We start from the raw sequence: 12711 nt of genomic DNA, 5'->3' as shown, positions 1-12711 counted from the left end.
TAAAAAGAATATGCAAAGTGGAAGCTAAGGAGGGTGGTCTTTTAGATTTCAACAATGCTGGAGGAGAGAGATGGAGTCAGCACCTACTTCATGGTGAAGAAGATGCTTTAGGGCATCTCCAACGGCAACCCATAAATTTCCTCCCGCATCTGTCCGCGGACAGGAGGGCGACATCCAACCGTAACTGCATACATCCGGTCTTCCTCAAAAAAATTTAAGTCTGCACGATCAAATAGCTGCATACAGAGGGTACAGATGTTCAAATAGCCGCATGCAGCAATAGTTCAAATTTAAAAAAGTTTAAATAATACATCCCAACATTGTTTCCCCATTTAACCGCCCACTGATGTGTTGGGGAACGTAGCATGCAATTTCAAAAAAATTCCTACGATCACGCAAGATCTATCTAGAAGATGCATAGCAAGGAGAGGGGGAGAGTGTGTCCACATACCCTCGTAGACCGAAAGCGGAAGCGTTTGACAACGCGATTGATGTAGTCGAACTTCTTCTTGTTCCGACCGATCAAGCACCGAACGTATGGCACCTCCGAGTTCTGCACACGTTCAGCTCGATGATGTCCCTCGAACTCTTGATCCAGCCAAGTGTCGAGGGAGAGTTTCGTCAGCACGACAGCGTGGTGACGGTGATGGTGAAGTGATCCGCGCAGGGCTTCGCCTAAGCACTACGACAATATGACCGGAGGTGTAAACTATGGAGGAAGGTGCCCCACATGGCTAATAGATGTTGTTGTGTGTTCTAGGCGCCTCCCCCCTCATATATATAGGTGGGAGGGAGAGGAGCAGCCAAGGGGGCGCCCAAGTAGGAGGAATCCTAATTGGGGCCCTAATCCTATTTGCCCCACCCCTCCTACCATAATTCTCGGAGGGGGAAGGAAGGAGGAGGGATGGAAGTGGGAGGCTGAATCCCTCCCCTTCCTTTCTCCCTTCTCCTCTTTCCTTCCTCCTTATTTCGGCCTACATGGGGCGCACCAGCCCCTTAGGGCATGTACAACGACATCTAGTTAGCCGTCTGTAATGCATGCCAGGTAGGATTTTTATCTACGTGGAGGAAAGAGAGGGAAGAAAGAGAATAAGGGTGTCTATAAATCGGCAGACGGTCGATAGCCCACAAAAATCGCTTCTTATCGATAGCCTTTTGCCGTTGTATATGCTAGGCGTCGCTAATATGCTATCAACCCTGCTGAACCGTCGTTCCCATGTTCCACGATCGTACACAAGATTTATTTATCGGTTCCTATTTCTTGGGAAGTTACAGATGGGAAATAGACAGTCCATTGTACAGGGGGTCTTTAGTGTTGTCTACGGATGATTACTACAGACGGGGTTATCTAAACGATTGTACATGCCCTTAGGGGCTGGTCTGTCCCCCTCTTGGCCCATTAAGGCCCATGTAGTTGCCGGGGGGATGCCCGAAACCCCTTCCGGTGACCCGATATGTACCCGGTACCCCCGGAACAATTCTGGTGTCTGAATATCATCGTCCAATATATGAATCTTTACCTCTCGACCATTTCGAGACTCCTCGTTATGTACATGATCTCATCCGGGACTCCGAAAATTTGGTCACCAAATCACATAACTCCTATAATACAAAATCATCATCGAACGTTAAGCATGCGGACCCTACGGGTTCGAGAACTATGTAGACATGACCAAGACACCTCTCCGGTCAATAACCAACAGCGGAACCTGGATGCTCATATTGGTTCCCGCATATTCTACGAAGATCTTTATCTGTCGTACCGTAATGACAACATATGTTATTCCCTTTGTCATCGGTATGTTACTTGCCCGAGATTCGATCATCGGTATGTTACCTTTCATGGTGTGGAACTGCTAAACATCAGAGCTCACGAGACGTCATCGAGTTGAACGTGTGCAGAACTCGGAGGTGCCGTGCGTTCGGTACTTGGATCGGTCGGATTGTGAAGACGTACGACTACATCAACCGCGTTGTGCTAACGCTTCCGCATTCGGTCTACAAGGGTACATGGACACACTCTCCCCTCTCGTTGATATGCATCACCATGATCCTGTGTGTGCGTAGGATTTTTTTTGAAATTACTACGTTCCCCAACAGTGGTATCAGAGCCAGTTTTTATGCGTAGATGTTATATGCACGAGTAGAACACAAGTGAGTTGTGGGCAATTGCTACCTCTTGAGCACTGCGTTGGATTTCCCCGAAGAGGAAAGGATGATGCAGCAAAGTAGCGTAAGTATTTCCCTCAGTTTTTGAGAACCAAGGTATCAATCCAGTAGGAGGCTACGCGTGAGTCCCCCGTACCTACACAAAAACAATAGCTCAACGCAACCAACGCGCTTAGGGGTTGTCAATCCCTTCACGGTCACCTACGAAAGTGAGATCTGATAGAGAAGATAAATAATATTTTTGGTATTTTTGGTATAGAGATGCAAAGTAAAAGCAAAGTAAAAACAAAGCAATAATAAAGTGATGGAGATTAATATGATGAGAAAGAGACCCCGGGCCATAGGTTTCACTAGTGGCTTCTCTCAAGAGCATAAGTATTCTATGGTGGGTGAACAAATTACTGTTGAGCAATTGACAGAATTAAGCATAGTTATGAGAATATCTAGGTATGATCATGTATATAGGCATCACGTTCGAGACAAGTAGACCGACTCCTGCCTGCATCTACTACTATTACTCCACTCATCGACCGCTATCCAACATGCATCTAGAGTATTAAGTTAAAAACAGAGTAACGCCTTAAGCAAGATGACATGATGTAGAGGGATAGTTTCATGCAATATGATAAAAACCCCATCTTGTTATCATCGATGGCAACGATACAATACGTGCCTTGCTGCCCCTTCTGTCACTGGGAAAGGACACCGCAAGATCGAACCCAAAGCTAAGCACTTCTCCCATGGCAAGAACAACCAATCTAGTAGGCCAAACCAAACTGATAATTTGAAGAGACTTGCAAAGATAACCAATCATACATAAAAGAATTCAGAGAAGATTCAAATATTATTCATAGATAGACTTGATCATAAACCCACAATTCATCAGTCTCAACAAACACACCGCAAAAAGAAGATTACATCGAATAGATCTCCACGAGAGAGGGGGAGAACATTGTATTGAGATCCAAAAAGAGAGAAGAAGCCATCTAGCTACTAACTATGGACTCGTAGGTGTGAAGTAAACTACTCACACTTCATTGGAGGGGCTTGGATGATGATGTAGAAGCCCTCCGTGATCGATGCCCCCTCCGGCGGAGCTCCGGAACAGGCCCCAAGATGGGATCTCGTGGATACAGAAAGTTGCGGCGATGGAATTAGGTTTTTGGCTCCGTATCTGATCGTTTGGGGGTACGTGGATATATATAGGAGGAAGAAGTACGTCGATGGAGCAACAGGGGGCCCACGAGGGTGGGGGCGCGCCTGGTAGGGTAGGGCACGCCCCCCTACCTCGTGGCCTCCTGTTACATGCCTTAACATAGGGTCCAAGTCTCCTAAGTTGTATTCGGTGAGAAAATCACGTTCCCGGAGGTTTCATTCCATTTGGACTCCGTTTGATATTCCTTTTCTTTGAAACCCTAAAACAGGCAAAAAACAGCAATTCTGGGCTGGCCCTCCGGTTAATACGTTAGTCCCAAAAATAATATAAAAGTGGATAATAAAGCCCAATAATGTCCAAAATAGTAGATAATATAGCATGGAGCAATCAAAAATTATAGATACGTTGGAGACGTATCAAGCATCCCCAAGCTTAATTTCTGCTCGTCCTCGAGTAGGTAAATGATAAAAACAGAATTTTTGATGCGGAGTGCTACTTGGCATAATTTCAATGTAATTCTTCTTAATTGTGGTATGAATATTAAGATTCAAAAGATTCAAGACAAAAGTTCATGTTGACATAAAAATAATAATACTTCAAGCATACTAACAAAGCAATTATGTCTTCTCAAAATAACATAGCCAAAGAAAGCTATCCCTACAAAATCATATAGTCTGGCTATGCTCTATCTTCACCACACAAAGTATTTAAATCATGCACAACCCCAATGACAAGCCAAGCAATTGTTTCATACTTTTGACATTTTCAAAACTTTTTCGATCTTCACGCAATACATGAGCGTGAGCCATGGATATAGCACTATATGTGGAATAGAATGGTGGTTGTGGAGAAGACAAAAAGAGGGGAAGATAGTCTCACATCAACTAGGCGTATCAACAAGCTATGGAGATGCCCATCAATAGATATCAATGTGAGCGAGTAGGGATTGCCATGCAACGGATGCACTAGAGCTATAAGTATATGAAAGCTCAACAAAAGAAACTAAGTGGGTGTGCATCCAACTTGCTTGCTGACGAAGACCTAGGGCATTTTGAGGAAGCCCATCATTGGAATATACAAGCCAAGTTCTATAATGAAAAATTCCCACTAGTATATGAAAGTGTCAGAATGAGAGACTCTCTATCATGAAGATCATGGTGCTACTTTGAAGCACAAGTGTGGTAAAAAGGATAGTAACATTTTCCCTTCTCTCCTTTTCTCTCTTTTTTTGTTTGGGCCTTCTCTTTTTTTATGGCCTCTTTTTTTTCATCTGGAGTCTCATCTCGACTTGTGGGGGAATCATAGTCTCCATCTGAAGGAAATATGCCCTAGAGGCAATAATAAAGTTATTATTTATTTCCTTATATCATGATAAATGTTTATTATTCATGCTAGAATTGTATTAACCGGAAACATAATACATGTGTGAATACATAGACAAACAGAGTGTCACTAGTATGCCTCTACTTGACTAGCTCGTTAATCGAAGATGGTTATGTTTCCTAACCATAAACAAAAAGAGTTGTTATTTGATTAACGGGATCACATCATTAGGAGAATGATGTGATTGACATGACCCATTCCATTAGCTTAGCACCCGATCGTTTAGTATGTTCCTATTGCTTTCTTCATGACTTATACATGTTCCTATGACTATGAGATTATGCAACTCCCGTTTGCCGGAGGAACACTTTGTGTGCTACCAAACGTCACAACGTAACTGGGTGATTATAAAGGAGCTCTACAGGTGTCTCCAAAGGTACATGTTGGGTTGGCGTATTTCGAGATTAGGATTTGTCACTCCGATTGTCGGAGAGGTATCTCTGGGCCCTCTCAGTAATGCACATCACATAAGCCTTGCAAGCATTGCAACTAATGAGTTAGTTGCGAGATGATGTATCACGAAACGAGTAAAGAGACTTGCCGGTAACGAGATTGAACTAGGTATTGAGATACCAATGATCGAATCTCGGGCAAGTAACATACCGATGACAAAGGGAACAACGTATGTTGTTATGCGGTCTGACCGATAAAGATCTTCGTAGAATATGTGGGAGCCAATATGAGCATCCAGGTTCCGCTATTGGTTATTGACCGGAGACGTGTCTCGGTCATGTATACATTGTTCTCGAACCCGTAGGGTCCGCACGCTTAAGGTTTCGATGACAGTTATATTATGAGTTTACGCATTTTGATGTGCCGAAGTTTGTTCGGAGTCCCGGATGTGATCATGGACATGACGAGGAGTCTCGAAATGGTCGAGACATAAAGATTGATATATTGGAAGCCTATATTTGGATATCAGAAGTGTTCCGGGTGAAATCGGGATTTTACCGGAGTATCGGGAGGTTACCGGAACCCCCCGGGAGGTATATGGGCCTTAGTGGGCTTTAGTGGAAGAGAGGAGAGGTGGCCAGGGCTGGGCCGCGCGCCCCTCCCCCTAGTCCGAATAGGACAAGGAGAGGGGGCCGGCGCCCCCCTTCCTTCTCTCTCTCCTCTTTCCCCCCTCCCGAATCCTATTCCAACTAGGAAAGGAGGGGGGAATCCTACTCCCGGAGGGTGTAGGACTCCTCCTGGCGCGCCCTCTCCTGGCTGGCCGCACCCCCCTTTGATACTTTATATACGGAGGCAGGTAGCACCCCTAGAGACACAAGTTGATCCACGTGATCATATTCTTAGCCATGTGCGGTGCCCCCTTCCACCATAGTCCTCGATAATATTGTAGCGGTGCTTAGGCGAAGCCCTGCGACGGTAGTACATCAAGATCGTCACCACGCTGTCGTGCTGACGGAACTCTTCCCCGACACTTTGCTGGATCGGAGTCCGAGGATCGTCATCGAGCTGAACGTGTGCTAGAACTCGGAGGTGTTGTAGTTTCGGTGCTTGATCAGTCGGGCCGTGAAGACGTACGACTACATCAACCACGTTGTGATAACGCTTCCGTTGTCGATCTACAAGGGTACATAGATCACACTCTCCCCTCTCGTTGCTATGCATCACCATGATCTTGCGTGTGCGTAGGAAATTTTTTGAAATTACTACGTTCCCCAACAGTGGTATCAGAGCCTAGGTTTTATATGTTGATGTTATATGCACGAGTAGAACACAAGTGAGTTGTGGGCGATATAAGTCATACTACTTACCAGCATGTCATACTTTGCTTTGGCGGTATTGTTGGATGAAGCGGCCCAGACCGACATTATGCGTACGCTTATGCGAGATCGGTTCTCCCGACGTGCTTTGCACAAAGGTGGCTAGCGGGTGACAGTTTCTCCACTTAGTTGAACCGAGTGTGGCTACGCCCGGTCCTTGCGAAGGTTAAAACAGCACCAACTTGACAAACTATCGTTGTGGTTTTGATGCGTAGGTAAGATTGGTTCTTGCTTAAGCCCGTAGCAGCCATGTAAAACATGCAACAACAAAGTAGAGGACGTCTAACTTGTTTTTGCAGGGCATGTTGTGATGTGATATGGTCAAGACATGATGCTAAATTTTATTGTATGAGATGATCATGTTTTGTAACCGAGTTATTGGCAACTGGCAGGAGCCATATGGTTGTCGCTTTATTGTATGCAATGCAATTACGCTGTAATGCTTTACTTTATCACTAAGCGGTAGCGATAGTCATGGAAGCATAAGATTGGCGAGACGACAACGATGCTACGATGGTGATCAAGGTGTCGCGCCGGTGATGATGGTGATCACGATGGTGCTTCGAAGATGGAGATCACAAGCACAAGATGATGATGGCCATATCATATCACTTATATTGATTGCATGTGATGTTTATCTTTTATGCATCTTATCTTGCTTTGATTGACGATAGCATTTTAAGATGATCTCTCACTAATTATCAAGAAGTGTTCTCCCTGAGTATGCACCGTTGTGAAAGTTCTTCGTGCTGAGACACCACGTGATGATCGGGTGTGATAGGCTCTACGTTCAAATACAATGGGTGCAAAACAGTTGCACACGCGGAATACTCAGGTTATACTTGACGAGCCAAGCATATACAGATATGGCCTCGGAACACGGAGACCGAAAGGTCGAGCATGAATCATATAGTAGATATGATCAACATAGCGATGTTCACCAATGAAACTACTCCATCTCACGTGATGATCGGACATGGTTTAGTTGATTTGGATCACGTGGTCACTTAGAGGATTAGAGGGATGTCTATCTAAGTGGGAGTTCTTAAGTAATATGATTAATTGAACTTTAATTTATCATGAACTTAGTCCTGGTAGTATAAGCATATCTATGTTGTAGATCAATAGCCCGCGTTGTTGTTTTCATATGTTTATTTTGATATGTTCCTAGAGAAAATTGTGTTGAAAGATGTTAGTAGCAATGATGCGAATTGGATCCGTGATCTGAGGTTTATCCTCATTGCTGCACAGAAGAATTATGTCCTTGATGCACTGCTAGGTGACGGACCTATTGCAGGAGCAGATGCAGACGTTATGAATGTTTGGCTAGCTCAATATGATAACTACTTGATAGTTTAGTGCACCATGCTTAATGGCCTAGAATCGGGACTTCAAAGACGTTTTGAACGTCATGGACCATATGAGATGTTCCAGGAGTTGAAGTTAATATTTCAAGCAAATACCCGAGTTGAGAGTTATGAAGTCTCCAACAAGTTCTATAGCTAAAAGATGGAGGAGAATCGCTCAACTAGTGAGCATGTGCTCAGATTGTCTGGGTACTACAATCGCTTGAATCAAGTGGGAGTTAATCTTCCAGATAAGATAGTGATTGACAGAATTCTCTAGTCACCATCACCAAGTTAGTAAAACTTCGTGATGAACTATAATATGCAAGGGATAATGGAAACAACTCCCAAGCTCTTCGTGATGCTGAAATAAACGAAGGTAGAAATCAAGAAAAACATCAAGTGTTGATGGTTGACAAGACCACTAGTTTCAAGAAAAGGGCAAAGGGAAGAAGGAGAACTTCAAGAAGAACGGCAAGCAAGTTGCTGCTCAAGTGAAGAAGCCCAAGTCTGATCCTAAGCCTGAGACTAAGTGCTTCTACTTCAAAGGGACTGGTCACTGGAAGTGGAACTGCCCCAAGTATTTGGCGGATAAGAAGGATGGCAAGGTAAACAAAGGTATATTAGATATACGTGTTATTGATATGTACTTTACTAGTGTTTATAGCAACCCCTCGGCATTTGATACTGGTTCAGTTGCTAAGAGTAGTAACTCAAAACGGGAGTTGCAGAATAAACAGAAACTAGTAAAGGGTGAGGTGACGATGTGTGTTGGAAGTAGTTCCAAGATTGATATGATCATCATTGCACACTCCCTATACTTTCGGGATTAGTGTTGAAACTAAATAAGTGTTATTTGGTGTTTGCGTTGAGCATGAATATGATTTGATCATGTTTATTGCAATACGGTTATTCATTAAAGTCATAGAATAATTGTTGTTCTGTTTACATGAATAAAACCTTCGATGGTCATACACCCAATGAAAATAGTTCGTTGGATCTCGATTGTAGTGTTAAACATATTCATAATATTGAAGCCAAAAGATGCAAAGTTAATAATGATAGTGCAACTTATTTGTGGCACTGCCGTTTGGGTCATATCGGTATAAAGCGCATGAAGAAACTCCATACTGATGGGCTTTTGGAACCACTTGATTATGAATCACTTGGTACTTGTGAACCGTGCCTTGTGGGTAAGATGACAAAGACACCGTTCTCCGGTACTATGGAGAGAGCAACAGGTTTGTTAGAAATCATACATACAGATGTATGTGGTCCGATGAATATTGAGGCTCGTGGCGGATATCGTTATTTTCTCACCTTCACAGATGACTTAAGCAGATATGGGTATATCTACTTAATGAAACACAAGTCTGAAACGTTTGAAAAGTTCAAATAATTTCAGGGTGAAGTGGAAAATCATCGTGACAAGAAAATAAGGTTTCTACGATCTGATCGCGGAGACAAATATTTGAGTTACGAGTTTGGTCTTTAATTAAAACATTGTGGAATAGTTTCACAAACTCATGCCACCTGGAACACCACAGCTGGTGTGTCCGATCGTCATAACCGTACTTTATTGGATATAGTACAATCTATGATGTCTCTTACCGATCTACCACTATCGTTTTGGGGTTATGCATTAGAGACAGCTGCATTCACGTTAAAAAAGGGCACCATCTAAATCCGTTGAGACGACACAATCTGAATTATGGTTTGGCAAGAAACCAAAGTTGTTGTTTCTTAAAGTTTTGGGTTGTGATGCTTATGTGAAAAAGTTTCATCCTAATAAGCTCAAACCCAAATCGGAGAAATATGTCTTCATAGGATACCCAAAGGAGACTCTTGGGTACACCTTCTATCACAGATCCGAAGGCAAAGATCCTTTCTAGAGAAGGAGTTTCTCTCGAAAGAAGTGAGTGGGAGGAAAGTAGAAAACTTGATAAGGTAATTGTACCTTCTCCCTTATTGGAAAGTAGTTCATCACAGAAATCTGTTCTTGTGACTACTACACCAATTAGTGAGGAAGCTAATGATGATGATCATGTAACTTCAGATCAAGTTACTACCGAATCTGGTAGGTAAACCAGAGTGAGATCCGCACCCGAGTGGTACGGTGATCCTGTTCTGGAAGTCATGTTACTAGACCATGACGAACTTGTGAACTATGAGGAAGCGATGATGAGCCCAGATTCCGCGAAATGGTTTGAGGCCATGAAATCTGAGATATGATCCATGTATGAGAACAAAGTATGGACTTTGATGGATTTGCCCGATGATCGGCAAGCCATAGAAAATAAATGGATCTTCAAGAGGAAGACGGACACTGATAGTAGTGTTACTATCTACAAAGCTAGACTTGTCGAAAAAGGTTTTTGACAAAGTTCAAGGTGTTGACTACGATGAAATTTTCTCACTCGTAGCGATGCTTAAGTCTGTCCAAATCATGTTAGCAATTGCAGCATTTTTATGAAATCTGGCAAATGGATAAACAAAACTACATTCCTTAATGGATTTAAAGAAGAGTTGTATATGATGCAACCAGAAGGTTTTGTCAATCCTAAAGGTGCTAACAAAATATGCAAGCTCCAGCGATCCATCTATGGACTGGTGCAAGCATCTCGGAGTTGGAATATACGCTTTGATAAGTTGATCAAAGCATATAGTTTTATACAGACTTGCGGTGAAGCCTGTATTTACAAGAAAGTGAGTGGGAGCACTACAACATTTCTGATAAGTATATGTGAGTGACATATTGTTGATCGGAAATAATGTAGAATTATTCTGTAAAGCATAAAGAAGTGTTTGAAAGGAGTTTTTCAAAGAAAGACCTCGGTGAAGCTGCTTACATATTGAGCATCAAGATCTATAGAGATAGATCAAGACACTTGATAAGTTTTTTCAATGAGTACATACCTTGACAAGATTTTGAAGTAGTTCAAAATGGAACAGTCAAAAAGAGTTCTTGCCTGTGTTACAAGGTGTGAAATTGAGTAAGACTCAAAGCCCGACCACGGCAGAAGATAGAAAGAGAATGAAAGTCATTCCCTATGCCTCAGCCATAGGTTCTATAAAGTATGCCATGCTGTGTACCAGATCTATTGTATACCCTACACTGTGTTAAGCAAAGGAGTACAATAGTGATCTAAGAGTAGATCACTGGACATTGGTCAAAATTATCCTTAGTGGAATAAGGAAATATTTCTCGATTATGGAGGTGACAAAAGGTTCATCGTAAAAAGTTACGTCGATATAAGTTTTGACACAGATCTGGATGACTCTAAGTCTCGATCTAGATACATATTGAAAGTGGGAGCAATTAGCTAGAGTAGCTCCGTGCAGAGCATTGTAGACATAGAATTCGCAAAATACTTTCGGATCTGTATGTGACAGACCCGTTGACTAAAATTATCTCACAAGCAAAACATGATCACACCTTAGTACTCTTTGGGTGTTAATCACATAAATGATGTGAACTAAATTATTAACTCTAGTAAACCCTTTGGGTATAGGTCACATGACGATGTGAACTATGGGTGTTAATCACATGGTGATGTGAACTCTTAGTGTTGAATCACATGGCGATGTGAACTAGATTATTGACTCTAGTGCAAGTGGGAGACTAAAGGAAATATGTCCTAGAGGCAATAATAAAGTTATTATTTATTTCCTTATATCATGATAAATGTTTATTATTCATGCTAGAATTGTATTAACCGGAAACATAATACATGTGTGAATACATAGACAAATAGAGTGTCACTAGTATGCCTCTACTTGACTAGCTCGTTAATCGAATATGGTTATGTTTCCTAACCATAAACAAAAAGAGTTGTTATTTGATTAACGGGATCACATCATTAGGAGAATGATGTGATTGACATGACCCATTCCATTAGCTTAGCACCCGATCGTTTAGTATGTTGCTATTGCTTTCTTCATGACTTATACATGTTCCTATGACTATGAGATTATGCAACTCCCGTTTGCCGGAGGAACATTTTGTGTGCTACCAAACGTCACAACGTAACTGGGTGATTATAAAGGAGCTCTACAGGTGTCTCCAAAGGTACATGTTCGGTTGGCTTATTTCGAGATTAGGATTTGTCACTCCGATTGTCGGAGAGGTATCTCTGGGCCCTCTCGGTAATGCACATCACATAAGCCTTGCAAGCATTGCAACTAATGAGTTAGTTGCGAGATGATGTATTACGAAACGATTAAAGAGACTTGCCGGTAATGAGATTGAACTAGGTATTGAGATACCAACGATCGAATCTCGGGCAAGTAACATACCGATGACAAAGGGAACAACGTATGTTGTTATGCGGTCTGACCGATAAAGATCTTCGTAGAATATGTGGGAGCCAATATGAGCATCCAGGTTCCGCTATTGGTTATTGACCGGAGACGTGTCTCGGTCATGTCTACATTGTTCTCGAACCCGTAGGGTCCGCACGCTTAAGGTTTCGATGACAGTTATATTATGAGTTTATGCATTTTGATGTGCCGAAGTTTGTTCGGAGTCCCGGATGTGATCACGGACATGACGAGGAGTCTCGAAATGGTCGAGACATAAAGATTGATATATTGGAAGCCTATATTTGGATATCGGAAGTGTTCCGGGTGAAATCGGGATTTTACCGGAGTACCGGGAGGTTACCGGAACCCCCCGGGAGGTATATGGGCCTTAGTGGGCTTTTGTGGAAGAGAGGAGAGGTGGCCAGGGCTGGGCCGCGCGCCCCTCCCCCCTAGTCCGAATAGGACAAGGAGAGGGGGCCGGTGCCCCCCTTCCTTCTCTCTCTCCTCTTTCCCCCCTCCCGAATCCTATTCCAACTAGGAAAGGGGGGGAATCCTACTCCCGGAGGGAGTAGGACTCCTCCTGGCG

The sequence above is a fragment of the Triticum urartu genome, chromosome 6A, assembly GCF_056163025.1.
Source record: "Triticum urartu cultivar PI428250 chromosome 6A, HENAU_Tu73, whole genome shotgun sequence".
NCBI lineage: Eukaryota > Viridiplantae > Streptophyta > Magnoliopsida > Poales > Poaceae > Triticum > Triticum urartu.
The sequence above is the reverse complement of the archived record's forward strand: the minus strand, read 5'-3'. Positions refer to the sequence as shown.